The 13,679-nt window shown below is 37.2% G+C and overlaps 1 long non-coding RNA gene across 1 annotated transcript in view; it reads left to right on the plus strand.

Annotated features, from left to right (window-relative positions):
* LOC309877305 overlaps positions 1–13,339 on the plus strand; it is a 29,684-nt gene extending 16,345 nt beyond the window's left edge. Inside the window, exons 2-3 of the long non-coding RNA XR_014317344.1 lie at positions 532–662; positions 13,147–13,339. This is a non-coding gene — a long non-coding RNA (uncharacterized lncRNA). The remainder of the gene's footprint in view (positions 1–531; positions 663–13,146) is intronic.
* The last annotated feature ends 340 nt before the right edge of the window (positions 13,340–13,679 follow it).

Consider the following 13,679-nt stretch of genomic DNA (forward strand, 5'->3'; position numbering starts at 1 on the left):
TAGTGATGCTGCTTCAGGCTTTGCAAGCCAGTGAAAATAACCTTCCAAATACAGCAGCTCAGACCTGAAAAAGCCTTGAGGGGCTTCCTGTCCTGAAGGAAGGATCAGGCCAAAGGAGAGAGATATTCTGCATGATCAAAAGCTTACTTACCTGACACAAAAGTGTGAGCCTGACAAAGAGTACTTGGGATTACTGGACAGCTAAGGGACTGTGTAATGAGATGTGAAGACCTTCACCTTTGGGTCATCTGTGACATGAAGTCATTATCATCTGTCAGATGTTTAGTGGTCTATGTGAAATGAGTATTGTCCTCTGTTCCCTGTGACAAACGTGTTCATCACACAACTGCAGCTAGCCAAAATGGCATGCAATGGCATATTTGCAAGCACATCAGGAGCACTAAGTTCTAACGTAGTGTCAAGGTTGAACTAAGTCCCCTCATTCCCAGTTGTTTCTCTGGTGATTTTGCTTGATGTTGTAGGATTGTTTCTGTTGTTATTCTTACTCTTTACCCTTCTTATCAATTACAGTTTAGTATAAAATGCAAGTGTGTTGGGAGCTGGAACTACCTGCCTTGAAAAAGAAGGTCCAGTAGAACAGCCTTTCTGCTTCATACCTAAAGTCTGCCTAACCCAGTCCCCTGTTTTGATTCAATGCTCAGGTAAGAGTATGATAAAGAAAATAAAAGTGGAAATATCCTTCTACTGATATGCATCTTCACCTAGCAATCAGTGATCTGAAGACTCTCCGAGCAAGATGAAATTGTTTCTGTCTTTGTACTGAATAGGTACTGATGGGCCCATCGTCTATGAATTGGTCTAATTCTGGAGCACATTTGTATTTTTGCTTTCTGCAGCATAAGAACAGTGAATTCAGAGTACCAGGCCCCTTCCTGGCTGTTACCTTCTCTTTTCAGCTCCATCAATCTTCCACACCTGTCTCACGTCACAGCCTCAGCAGGAGAACTAAATGTCCCATCTGAATTACAGCCTGATGGTCTGGGCACTTCCCAGGAAAAATTCTGGGCTTCTCAAGACATTTCCCATGGAAACGGAAAAACCTGGTTTTCCAGTGGCTGAGAGAATTATAGAATTATAGAATGGTTTGGACTGGAGGAAACCTTAAAGATCATCTAATTCCAAGCCCCTGCCAACACCTCCCACTAGACAAGGCTGCCCAAAGCCCCATCCAGCCTGGCCTTGAACACCTTCAGGGATGGGGCATCCACAGCTTCTCTGGGCAGCCTGTGCCAGTGCTTCATGACCACCCTCTGAGTAAAGAACTTCTTCCTAATGTTTAAAAACCCAGATTTCCCACTTCTTGTGTGCATGCTTTAAACCTTGCATATTACATGGTGGGAGAGAGGTGGCTGTGGCCATGCCACTGGCAGTGTCATAGAAAGGAAGCACTTAATGTTTCCCTCTTCTGGGAGGAGCCCAGTGCTGCCGGTGCCTTCTACATGCTGTGGGCTGTTTTATTGGTGTGAACCGTGGCACAGGGGAGAGGAGGGTAGAATGGAGGTGGAATTAGATGATTTTTTTAATGTCCCTTCCAACCCAAACCATTCTATGACTCTACAGTTCTGTCATGCACTGAGGGCTCAGCCCGACCTTGCTTAATTAACACCTGGGCCTGGGACAAAGATGGGTGCTGGGTGCCACAGGGTGGGCTGGCACCTTGTGGGTACAGGGACAGTGCTCCAAGCAGCTCCAGTGACAGCAGACCACCTTGGGTGGGGGGATGGAGCTGCATTGTAACCGTGGCTGCTGCTGCCTAAAATTTCCTTGTACAAAGAACTAAAGGAGAGCAAAGGGAATTGAGGCACCACTTGCCTGATTTCCCTGCTTGTGCAATGAGCTAGCTCATGTTTTAAAGCAATCCAGTAAGGAATTTTAGCAAGCTGTTGAGACACCTTCTCCAACAAAGCCTCTAGATGGATTTGTGTAGTGGTAACAAATTATTTTTGCCTATAGATTTGATATTCATTGTAATTGGTTCATTGATTAAGTTGGACCTTTGTAATGTTCAGTTATCACTGCATCATTATGAGCAACATACCGAGACTCCTAAAAATGTAAAAGGACATCTGACTACTATCTTCTCCTTTCTGTAGTGTCAAAAATAAACGCCATACCCAAGAAATACATTGTGGGGTATGCAGAAAGCATTTCAAGGCATATCTTTTCTCTATGATGAATATTGCTGTGTCCTGTTTGCAAGCACTGGCAACTTGTCACTCAGTAACTAGCAGCCTGCCCAGAGAGTAAATTAAAGTGGTTGATTGAATAGATATAGATAAAAAATAAGAAATCAAAAGCACACTGCATAAAATCCCAACTTCATAAAATTCACTACAGTGGAACACCCCTGTAATGGAAAGTACAACTCTGGAGGACTTGTCCTATCTTCCCACCTTATTTAGTACAGTGTCTGGGTTTTATACTGCTCCTGATAAATGAAAGCCATCATATTGTTGCTATTAACTACAACATGGTAAGGACTTTCCAAAGGAGTAACCTTATAGGTTACTACATAAACATGTATTTGATGTATAGAGGCTCTGACTGAGACAGTGTGTTGCTGAAGATGTTTTTAGAATGTTCTACAAATATTTCTAAGGCAGATACAACAATGCTTTACACACTGATTCATTATGCTGTGTCTTTATTTGGTGCCATTGGGAAATGTAGACTCATCTATCCTCTGATATATTTAAGAGGTAACCACTAGTGAAAGAAAGCATCTAAATGTCTTCAAGTGTCAGTGTCTAGAGCACTAATGAAACTAATAGCAATGCTTACAATCAATATTATTTTCTTATGCAGTAAAAACAAACAAGCAAACAAAAAAATAAATATGTAAATAACCCAGTGAATGGACAAAACTACAAAGTTTTGACCCAGTTCTAAAATCTCCAAAACTTCATGTATTTAGATTGAAGCCCTCTCTCTTAACAGCATTCTTAGTATAAGACACTGTGAATAAAATCATTGTGTCATGAAGTCAAAAGTATCCACCCAGAGAATGCATTACAGAGAATTCCAGTATTTTTAACCTTGAGGTTTTTACTCTGCTGTGTGAACCCCAGAGATTTTCATCTGAATGAATATTTTGAGAATTGCCTATTTCTAAATTTGCCAATTATGCTTGTAGGAGCTGAACGTTTTCTGACTTAAATTATATATTTTCTTCAGATAAAGAAAATCCTACTTCTCATAAATATTTCATCAGAAAAAAATGAAAACATGTGAGTTTGTCTTACAGATAAGATGTCAAGGTTTTAGGAAAAAAAAATGTTAGGAAAGAAGCTGAATTTCAGAAAGAAAACCAATGAAGAAATTCAGAGTAAACTAACTTACTGTAAGGTTAGAAAGAAATGCACATTTATACACTTACAGTTTGTGTGCAAATCCCATAATTACATATGCAAATAACCAATTATCAGAAACTGCCAATTTTAATGTGGTGAGTGGCTGAAAACACACATACACATTTTAGCATAACAGTATATTGAGTTGCATAAACAGATTGATGATTGATATTTATTCTTTAGTAATTTGCAATTTGTTAATTTGATATTCTAACACTACTACCTAAATATATACATGTGCACGCGTATGCTTAAATTGCATACAGAGTATCCAATACTATGTTTTAAAGCGCACTTGTTTTACTACTATATATAGTGAAAGTAAGCATCAACTATTTTAATTTAAATTCCAATCAACAAATAAAGATTCATGTTGCAGCAACTGTTTGGAATTGTTGATCTTTCTGACATATTACCATGGCTGGTAACAGGATGCACTTTGTGAAATTTCAACTTTTCAAGTCAAGGGGTTAACATTTAATCAATAGTTCTCACTGTTATGGGCTCTACTGGGAAATACTAGGTTGTGATATATGCTATGCATCATGAAGCAGGAGTTAGAGCCTGGGAGAAAAATAATCTGATTGCAGAGTTTCATTGACAGTGCTCTACTCATACATTTTCTATAGTTCATTATTTTCCATAAAGTCCACATAAAATTGCCACGGTCTTTTCCATTATAGTGTCTAAAAAGATGTCACATACCAGATTGTTATTGTGTTCTCAAAATGTTTTTCCACGCTCCTGTGAAAACCTGTGCCTGGTTCCCATTGGGGGTTACTGAGGCTTGTTAATAAATTGGAGTGTAATGAACTGGTGCTCAGTTTTTCCAGTTAAGGCATAGGTATGGAGGTTGCTTCCATAACTGCCAAAACTGTGGGACATGTTTTATTAGTATATAAAGATTGATCAGAAGAAAAATTCTTATCTAAATATTCCAAAGTTCTGAAAAAAATTAAATCCAGGGTCATGATTTAGTAAATTTAGTAGATTAGTAAGATTAGTAAATTTAGTAGATTTAGGAAACCAGACACCTATGATTATTTAACTTGGGAAGAGTGAGAGGTAACAGTGGTGAGATGATCCTTATTTATAAGAAGAGCTGGTCTGATTTCTAAGTTGGAAAGAACCAAGGGCTCGTTCCTGAGACATGTCATGCAACCTTGCTTCTACCAAAGAACGAGGTCTCAAGAGCCTATATACAACTGAAAACAGGGCAACATCTGGATTGCAGACTGATGTCTCAGGCAGATCACCAGAACAGACATAGCATGTCTACTACATGTTACTATTTGCTGAAAAATACTCAAGAATTTTCATCAGTTTCTGTGGAAAAAACAAATCTTAATCATGTTATCTTCCGTTAAAATTTCTTGGTAAAATGTATGCTGTTTGGAAGACATTAACACCTCAGTGCTGCTTTTCAGGGCTAATTTGCATGCTTTGCATGCCAGTCTAATGTTTTCCTAAAAGCACACATTTTTGTATTGTCTCAGGCACTTACAGGTGTCCACAGGAGTCAGCAGAAGACCTTCTCACTGCCTTGGCCTAACCTTTGTGGAAGGTGAATACCTGAAAGACTCCACACATTAAAAAGGTTTGCTGACCATTGCAGACAGTGCTTTACAGGCAGTCCTGTCTTCCAAGATGATAACAGCAGGTAATGGAGGCCCACAAAAAGTTTTATTGTGTCACTTTGTTTGGAGATAGCTATTATATGAGAATACCGAGCAGACAGAGGCATAAGATGGAATCCCATTTATTTTTCTATTGTTAGGATCTGTGCTCAAATTTTTTCTTCTCTCTAAGCCATACTTCAAGCAGAGAATATCCCATCAGCAGCTCCATGTGTGTTTCTTTTCATGCTAAAGCTGTTTTACCCTGGGGTTTTGTAGGTAAAATGATAACACAGAATTGTGTGTTATCTTTAATTACAAACATGCTTGATATTCCCCTCACAATTCTGAAAGAACAGTCAGCTAAAAGAGAAAAAAAATAATTCTTTCAGTATGTTTGTCACAATTTTTATACTGCAAAGAGCAATGACAACTTGCCATGTATCAGTTTACAGGGAAGTATTACATGGCAACTGTTTAGTATACATGTCGCTAAAACTAGCCATCTAACTTGAAGGAATCATTATTTTGCTACATAGCTTAAAGGTGACTGGTCCCTATAAATCACTCACACACTATGTATAGAGATATTTTGTTCTTTACAGCCTGTTTGGGGGGAATTTATAGAGTAGTTCTCCAATAAATAACTTAATTACTGAAATTGAAAGGCTGCAAATGTGTTGCAGTGGAGCGATGCCATTCCAAAATGATGCTACATCTTCCTTACTAGAACAATATCCAATTAAACATATTTTATTATTAGGAAGTCTGGAATTGAGCCGTTAAGGAATATAGCCTTTTTGTTTGTTTGTTTCTATACAAGCTTTTATTTTTCACCATCCCCATACACTACCCACTTTCAATCCCCTCCATTAAACTATGGGCTGCAGGTACAGAAAGGGAATGCAAATGGAGAGGAGTCTCTCTCTTGTCACTGACAAATATATATTTTTGGCAGTGTTCTCCTGACCCAGGGAGTGTGAGACTCTTAAAAATCAAACGAAACCAGCCTGCATGTGGGATGACTTGACATAACAACGTATGGTGCACCAAACAGCTTGGAAGTAAGGAAAAACAGTGCCACTTTTGGACAGCTCTGCTGTTCTCACCTCCATGCAGTGCTGCTACAATTGAGAGCTTACACATGTGCCCACCTTTCTCCTCCCAACATTTTCATACTAACATCATAAGTATGAATTAAATTTTACTTTAGGTAGCTATGGATGCCTGGTTCCCTGTAAAGCCAGGTCATGTTTGTAGGCTGATGATGGCTACAAATGATTTGTGGCTCTAAAATATCTTAGTCTGCGAATGCTTAAGAACGTAGCATAAAATTCATAGAATAAAAAGTAACCATATTTGATTTACTAAGTTCATACCAAACAATTTCCCAATCAGTTAATGTATTGTATTGCTTTTAATGTAACATACATTTTTGACTAGTAAGCAATAAATCTAGTGAACATAGCTCAATGGTATATCACAGCTGGGGGCAGGGGCTCAGTTCTGGTGCATCTAGCTCACCATCTCCTCCTGCTAAAACAAATACACAGCATGCCTCATCTTAATGCATCAGACCATTGCCTTGATGGGCATTAAACTATCTTGAAGAACTTTCTTAATAGAACTTTCTGGTGTTTCCATCAGGACTTGTGGTCATCTTTCTCCCTGGCTTTGCTGTTTGCATAGTGAGCATTGCTTCTGGTTGTTTCCCTGACCTCAGAAGTACTTTGCTCAGTAACTTGTTGGGGGTACAAAGCAGAGAATGCAATTGAGCATCGGAATGTGATCCTCACCTCTCGCACCTCACATCAAGTCAGGCAGTATACAAGTCAGGGAAAAAAACTGGCAGTGTGACAGAAAAGAGGATGTCATCTGAACACTGTAACCAAAACTAGTGATAATGCCTTGGTATTGCTTTCTGAATAGAGTAAGACAAAGCAAAACAAAACAAGCAGATTCATGCGATAAAGATTCGGTACAAGGTAGTAATTTACTTTGGCTGTGGACTATATTCAACTTGATTTAAATATCTTAATATTTAATTATCTACATTCATCTTACTGAAGTGCACATAAAGGAACTTCTTCAAAGAAATTAGCTTTGAACATTATTTACAGACAAGGTGACAGCTGTCTAATTCATTCTCTTGTGCCAAGGGAGAATAGTAAAGTGATGTAGAAAGGTTTTGAACTATATTATTTAATTCACACAATAAATTTCAGTAGAGTCATATGGTAGGATTCTATTTGGTTCACTGCCTTTCTACTGATTGTCTTATTAGATGTTTGTACCTCTACATCTGTCCCACCTGAATAATTTCTCTAGTTATCTTGAAAAAACTTTCAAAATCAAAAGACTGTTTTTCCAACAGTATGTATTCCTTCTGTTTGTGTGTGTGTTTGTTCACGTTGCCTGAAGTACTTGCAACAGCACAATTCTGTCTTAAAAACCTTAATGCAGACCAGTGTTAATTTAATGTAGTTACCAGCAATGCTGGTTGCATACTCTGTACTGAGCAAGTTCAGTTCTGCCTTGATTTACTTACTGACTAGAACTTGATGGAAAATTGCAGCAAAACAATACTGCAGGTGGCAAGACTGAAAGACCTCTCAAGGTTTTGTCCAGTCATGACAGGATGTAAAGTAGTATTTGTAGTGAAAAATCAGAGCACTTTTGGCTTTGATTCTCCTCATAAAATGGAGTTGGGAATGCTGTACTCTGCAATTTCTAAAATCCTTTTAGCACTGAGCTGTGTAATGCTGGTCTTTCATTAAAATACTCTTGAGGATAAGGAAGAACAGATATAATCCTGACCTTACCAAACTTACCATTTTGGAGAGAGGAATTCAAACTTTAACGTCAAATAGCTGGTATGTCAGTCCAGAGCACAGTAAATGAAAAGAAAACTGAAAAGTTGAGATGTAAAAAGGTTAAAATCTATGTTTCAGCAATAGGCTTTGCAGAAAGTGATTGCTCTGATGTAGATTAAGCTGTACACTGACCTTTCAAAGAATAAGCATTTTTCTCAACTGTCACTGTATCAATGCACAAAACAAGCAATATCATTAGGGAAGGCACCCAGGCTGGCAGACTTTGAAGAGATTATGTCGATGAGTCATGACCCACCCATTCAGCAAATAAAGTGAAGGTTAAAGCTTACATGTATAGAATAAAGTTAACTGGAAAACTGCAATTACTTTGCTCTCTTTAAAACAAGTCTTGGATCCAAAATCTGGGATTATTTAGAGCTAATATGCTCCAAAATTTCTCCCCTACCCCCATCCCTGCCTAAAAAAAAGGGCTAAAATCAGCTATTGAACCCCTCCAACCTTTTGCACCTATATGTGTTCAATACTAAGTGGGAAACAGCTTTCTGACCCTACAATTACTATTCTGATTTTAGCCATTTTTACCTTGCATTTAGAAAATGATGTTAGAGAAATATCCTCTGCAAAATAGCCAACTTTTTAGGACACAGCTGCAGGCAACGACTTGAATCTGGAAATTTCTTTTAAACAGATATCATGTGTTTAAGAGTTTGTGTGTGTGTGTTTTCTTTTTTTTTTGGTGAATATTTTGTAAAATCCCCCCTTTTTTTTGGTTGTTTTTATTTTTATTTATTTTTCCCAAACATCTTAGTAAGCCAACAATTGCAACTGACATAATATTTTATCAGAGTCATTCCTCACTAGTTCTGGGTGCATATGTTGGAATCAAGGCCTGACTATAGACAGTAACTCAAGAATTGATCCTGGCACGTGGGTAGATCTACAGCAAGGTTTTTGCAAACTTCACCAAACACATCAACTGTATCCAAAGTGGTGCTGTATCATTCGTATCAAAGAGCCATGTCCAGTCGTTCTTAGCGCTTGATAAATTGACTTGTTCTGGGATATTTTCACTTTGTTTACAGAAAAATGTGACTGCTCTTTTGAGCACAGAGCAGAAATTGAGGCAAGAGGAAAGTAAGAAAGTAAGAATGCACAAAAATTTAGGCTGTGCCTAAACTTTTTAGACTTTTAAAACTTTCTAAACTTTTTAGGCTGTGCCTAAAGCTGGTGGATTATTTCTTCATTGTGAGCAGCAGTTATATCGACCTCAGATGAACTAGTTGCTCAAGTTGAAAGTGTTTCCACCCCATAGGAATAAAGTTACATTGCAACAAGTAATGAATGCATTGCTTTTAGGCACAAAGCCAAGCTAGATTTAATCTAACTCCACTGGCCAATAAATGAAGAGATGGTGCCATGAATTTCAACATTGAAACCCTTGGCAAACCTGCCAGAGAGTGTGAGCTCTTACTTGAAGAGCCATACCCAGTGTTGACACATCTTTGCTGCACCTGAACACAAACTAGCAAGATTAACACTAGATTTGGTATATTTTCACACATTTCAGCCAGTCTTCAGTGATGGAGAACAGACATTGCTCCAAGTGCAGGGGTTTGGTGTGTGAGCAGGGGTTTGGTGTATGAGCAGTTGCTGGCTGGACAGATCTGTCTGAGGGCTTGGCTGCTGCACAGTGCAGCAGCCAAGCATGGCCTCAGACTGGAAGAGCAGCAAACCACAGGCAGATAAATTCTTTTCTTCCATGCCTATTATGCAACTCAGGAGAAATGGTCAATATCTAGCTCTCTACCAACAGCATTTGCAAACAAGACAGATATTTCCACTAATAAAAAACAAAAATAAGCAGAAAAAAAACTGACTTCCCTTATCCAACCCCTTCATCTGTGCATGAAACACAAGATCAGATTAATCCGTAGTTGATCACAGCTCACTGAACCACTTCACATATGTCAATCAAGGTTATGTACGCTACAAAGTGCAGGCTGACGTGAGGAATTTTACACACTCAACTCAATGCATTTGGAAAGCATCATTGATCTGGATGATGCTAGCATCAGTCTTTGTCCTACCAAGTTTGAAAAGTGCAGAAAGAAAAAGGAGGGTGGGAAAAGCGGCCATGGCAGGGCAGATTTCAGCTTCTGCTACTGCAATGAAGCCAAAGAGGCAAAAGAGTGATAATGGAACACACCAAATAACTCTTTCTGCTAATCACTCTTCACTCATTCAGTATGACTAGGAGACCAGGTGGTCATCACTGAACCAAAACCTGGTTTATCTGTGTACTAACATTGTAGCAAAATGGACATAAATGTTCTCATGTTCTAATGCTATGCTGATTTAGGTTATGCTGTTCTGTAGACAAGAGCTTTTTATCTGATGAGGCCTATGAGAATATTATTTGTCGAATTAAATTACATGCACAGCTATCAATGGGAACATTGATGAAACATGGGAAAGTTTCTTGTACTGTAGGTAAATGTGTAGAGCTGAGATGTCCAGCAACTTAATAGCCATGATCTACCACAAAGAAGAAAAATACATGATTACATATGCATAAATTCTTCCTGTACAAGTGTTTGATATTTGAAGCTCTGAAAAAATTCCTAATGAATCTGGAGATCAGTGATCAAAGAATAGAAGGTCCTGACTTTGATTATTTTATGTTTCCCTTCAGTTAAGTTGGGGCTGTAACACAACTGTTGCATCCTCAGGAGTTCTGTTCACAGTGAAACTTTGCTCATGATGGGCTAATGCTATTCATGATGACATCCCACTGTCTCTCTGCTCACTGGCTTTGAAATAAAGGCATCAAGAAACAAAATCCATAATAAAGTTTTTATGTCAATTACATATTCCTACTTATTATATTATCTATTTTGTACAAAACTTGCTACATGGCATTTTAATGTGGACTGTGGTTAAACTACATTCATTTCCATAATGTTTTCTGTAAAGAAACTCTAATCTCATTATATGTTCATAATTTCTGTCTCCATAAAGTGTAAAGGTCCATTATTCATACCCACACAATGTTGCCTTTCCCTCTTTAATGTCTTTGATTTTGAAAAGTCAAAGGCAGGATGTGCTGTTGCACACTAGTATTTAAGCCTTCTTAATAGCCGATCTTGCACATAGGCACTACTAACATTCCTTTTTTTTCCTTTCATGCTCCATATTTGTCTAATTGTCATGGCATCGAAAACACATGCATGTTAAGGGCCTCTTGATGTCATGTTACTCTCACTACATTTTTTTCATTATTATTTTTGTGATCCTGTGACTAAAGCTGAAGTAAATCTGGACCCCATGCTATACAGTCTTTGCCCACTTTGCTGAACATCTGAAAATCTGAATCTGAAAAGAAACTCTGCCAGGAGGTAGTCAAACTAAGTTTCAGCAGCTCAGATAACAAAGAGTACTAGAAAAGGCCTTTCACAGATTCAATATTTATTGGATTTAGACTCATTTCAATTTCCAGTTTCATCCACTTACAGGTTCTCTGATTACCCCTGTCTTTGTAGTCTGGCAGTCTGAAGTTTGTTCTTCTGGACTAGGTAGTCCAATAAACAAAGACTTTCTCATCATATTAAACATGAGAGTTGCTGGAGGTTTTTCAGAACTGTGACACTTAAGAAAAGACTGGTTTGCACTCTGCTGAGGTTAATAACTTTGCAGAACTCATAAAAGCATTCACAATTGTTCTTGACTGAATCATCATAACAGCAAGCAGGTGCTTATATATAATCATACCTTTTGGGAATTGTCTCAGATCATTTGTCTGCCTCAAAGGATGTTCCTCACAGCTATTCATCTGAAAGACATAAAATGGCTCAAATTGGCCACTTGGCTTTCATTTCTACCAGAAACAGTGTACGATTCAAGATTACTTTGTTGTTTACACATCTTAAACAAGAGGCACAAAAATGACATTTTTATATGTCAGAAGTAGTTTCTTTTGTATTAATGAGGAAAAAGTCCTTCTATATTTTCACTTTTTTTTTTTTTACAAAGTCTATTACGTCAATTTGATTTGTTTCATGAGATATGTTGGACTGAAAGGGTATAAATGTGACTTCTGGGCATAAATGCTTTGCAACAGATTTCAGACCTTTTAACGTATAGTGCATCACTAGTAAACAGAACCACACAACAAAGAAGCCAATGGGCCTTTAACAAATGCAATAATATCTTTAAAAAGACAGAAAATGTTAACTTTGCTTGTCAAATGACAAGTGAGGAACAATTAAATATTTATCTTTCAACTGTCCAGACAATTTCACTTTCTTATACTGCTTCAGGATTTATATCCAAATGATTTAGATTCTTAAAACCAGTATTTCAATCAAGTATTTTAATCAAATTTTAATTATTATAATTTATTTATTTTTATTCAAAGAGTACCAGGTGAACAAGTTCTGAACATTATTAGAGTATTTAATGTAAAAGTTCCCTCAAAATTCCACAACAGTTGTTTTTTTTTGTTGTTGTTTGTTTGTTTGTTTTTTTTCCACAATATAAATACTGTTATTTTCCCCTGCTCAATCAAAGATGTACAGTGTGGTCAGATGTATAATGTAACAGCTGGAGTGTAAAAGCTCTACTACTGTTTTACAGTTTGTTTTGCATATACTGTCACACCACACCATGGTAGACCTAGTCTCTACATTCATGTGAGCAGCCTATCTGACAGCATCTCGTCTTTCAGATATTGAAACAATAAAACTGTTTGCTTTTGTAAAAAAGAAATCAACAGTAACAAAACCAAAATAATGTATGCTGTCCTGATGCCAGTGGATCATTTTTATTGTCCTTTATTTATTTATTTATTTATTTATAACTTTTGCCCCTTTGCCATAAAATCTTATTACCATTACCCTGCATCAAAGAATCAAACAGCTGAAAGACAAGCTTCTGGGTCTTGTTTCCATCTACAAAAAAATGCTGAGCAGTAATCAAGAAAATACCTTGGTTTCTTTATGATTTCTCTTTTTGCTTTGGGATCACAGCTTCATTTCAAAGTGCATTTATATATCTGAAATCTCGGGGAAATGTCTAGGAGGGCCCTTTGATGTCAATCAATTGCCTGTGAGCCTTAACAAGTACTGTGCTCCTTGATTTTGCCATGTTGTACAGTGAGTAAACCATTGATTTAAAAACTGAAGCAAGATTTAGATGATTAAGTATGGAAATTATTCTAAACTGTTTATAATGAAATGTAGATTTTTTTTTTTTTATTATTATTATTGTATTAAATCTGTAACACCAGTCTGGTAATTTAATGATTTTTTTTTTTTTTCCCTTTTGCAGATGTGTGCAGTTGAAGGTTGATTTCACACTTTGAAAGCAGAAAGCTTTTGTTATAACAACTTCTCTCTGTGGAAGTAATTGACTTTAGAAGGTGAGATATTCTTGTGTCTCTCCACAGATTAATTCTTTTGGATCTTATCTGCAGTGGCAAAAAAATGGAACCTGTGTCTCCTTAGCTGCAATTTAAACATGCTCAAACATTATTACCACTCTCTTTTCTAACCCTTTAAGGACAGGTGGTAATAAGGAGGTAGTAACCCTGTTTGTTTTAGGTTTCATTCACAACTGGTATTTCTTCTAAGTGGAGCATATAAATTAGAACTGACTGTTTCATTGGTTAAAAAGCTTTCAATACATGAGCTAACAAGTTGGAGAAAGATAAATGCTGATTTTCAATTATTTTTTTCCTACTGTGATAACTAAGACACCAAAAATCATTCAGTCTTGTATATGCTATTTCTTCTATGCATTATCATGTTCATTTTGATGATCCAATTTTTGATGATTTTTGAAAAGAAAATTTAACCTGTTAC

This window comes from Aythya marila (genome assembly GCF_965140915.1).
Source record: "Aythya marila genome assembly, chromosome: 4".
NCBI classification, from domain to species: domain Eukaryota; kingdom Metazoa; phylum Chordata; class Aves; order Anseriformes; family Anatidae; genus Aythya; species Aythya marila.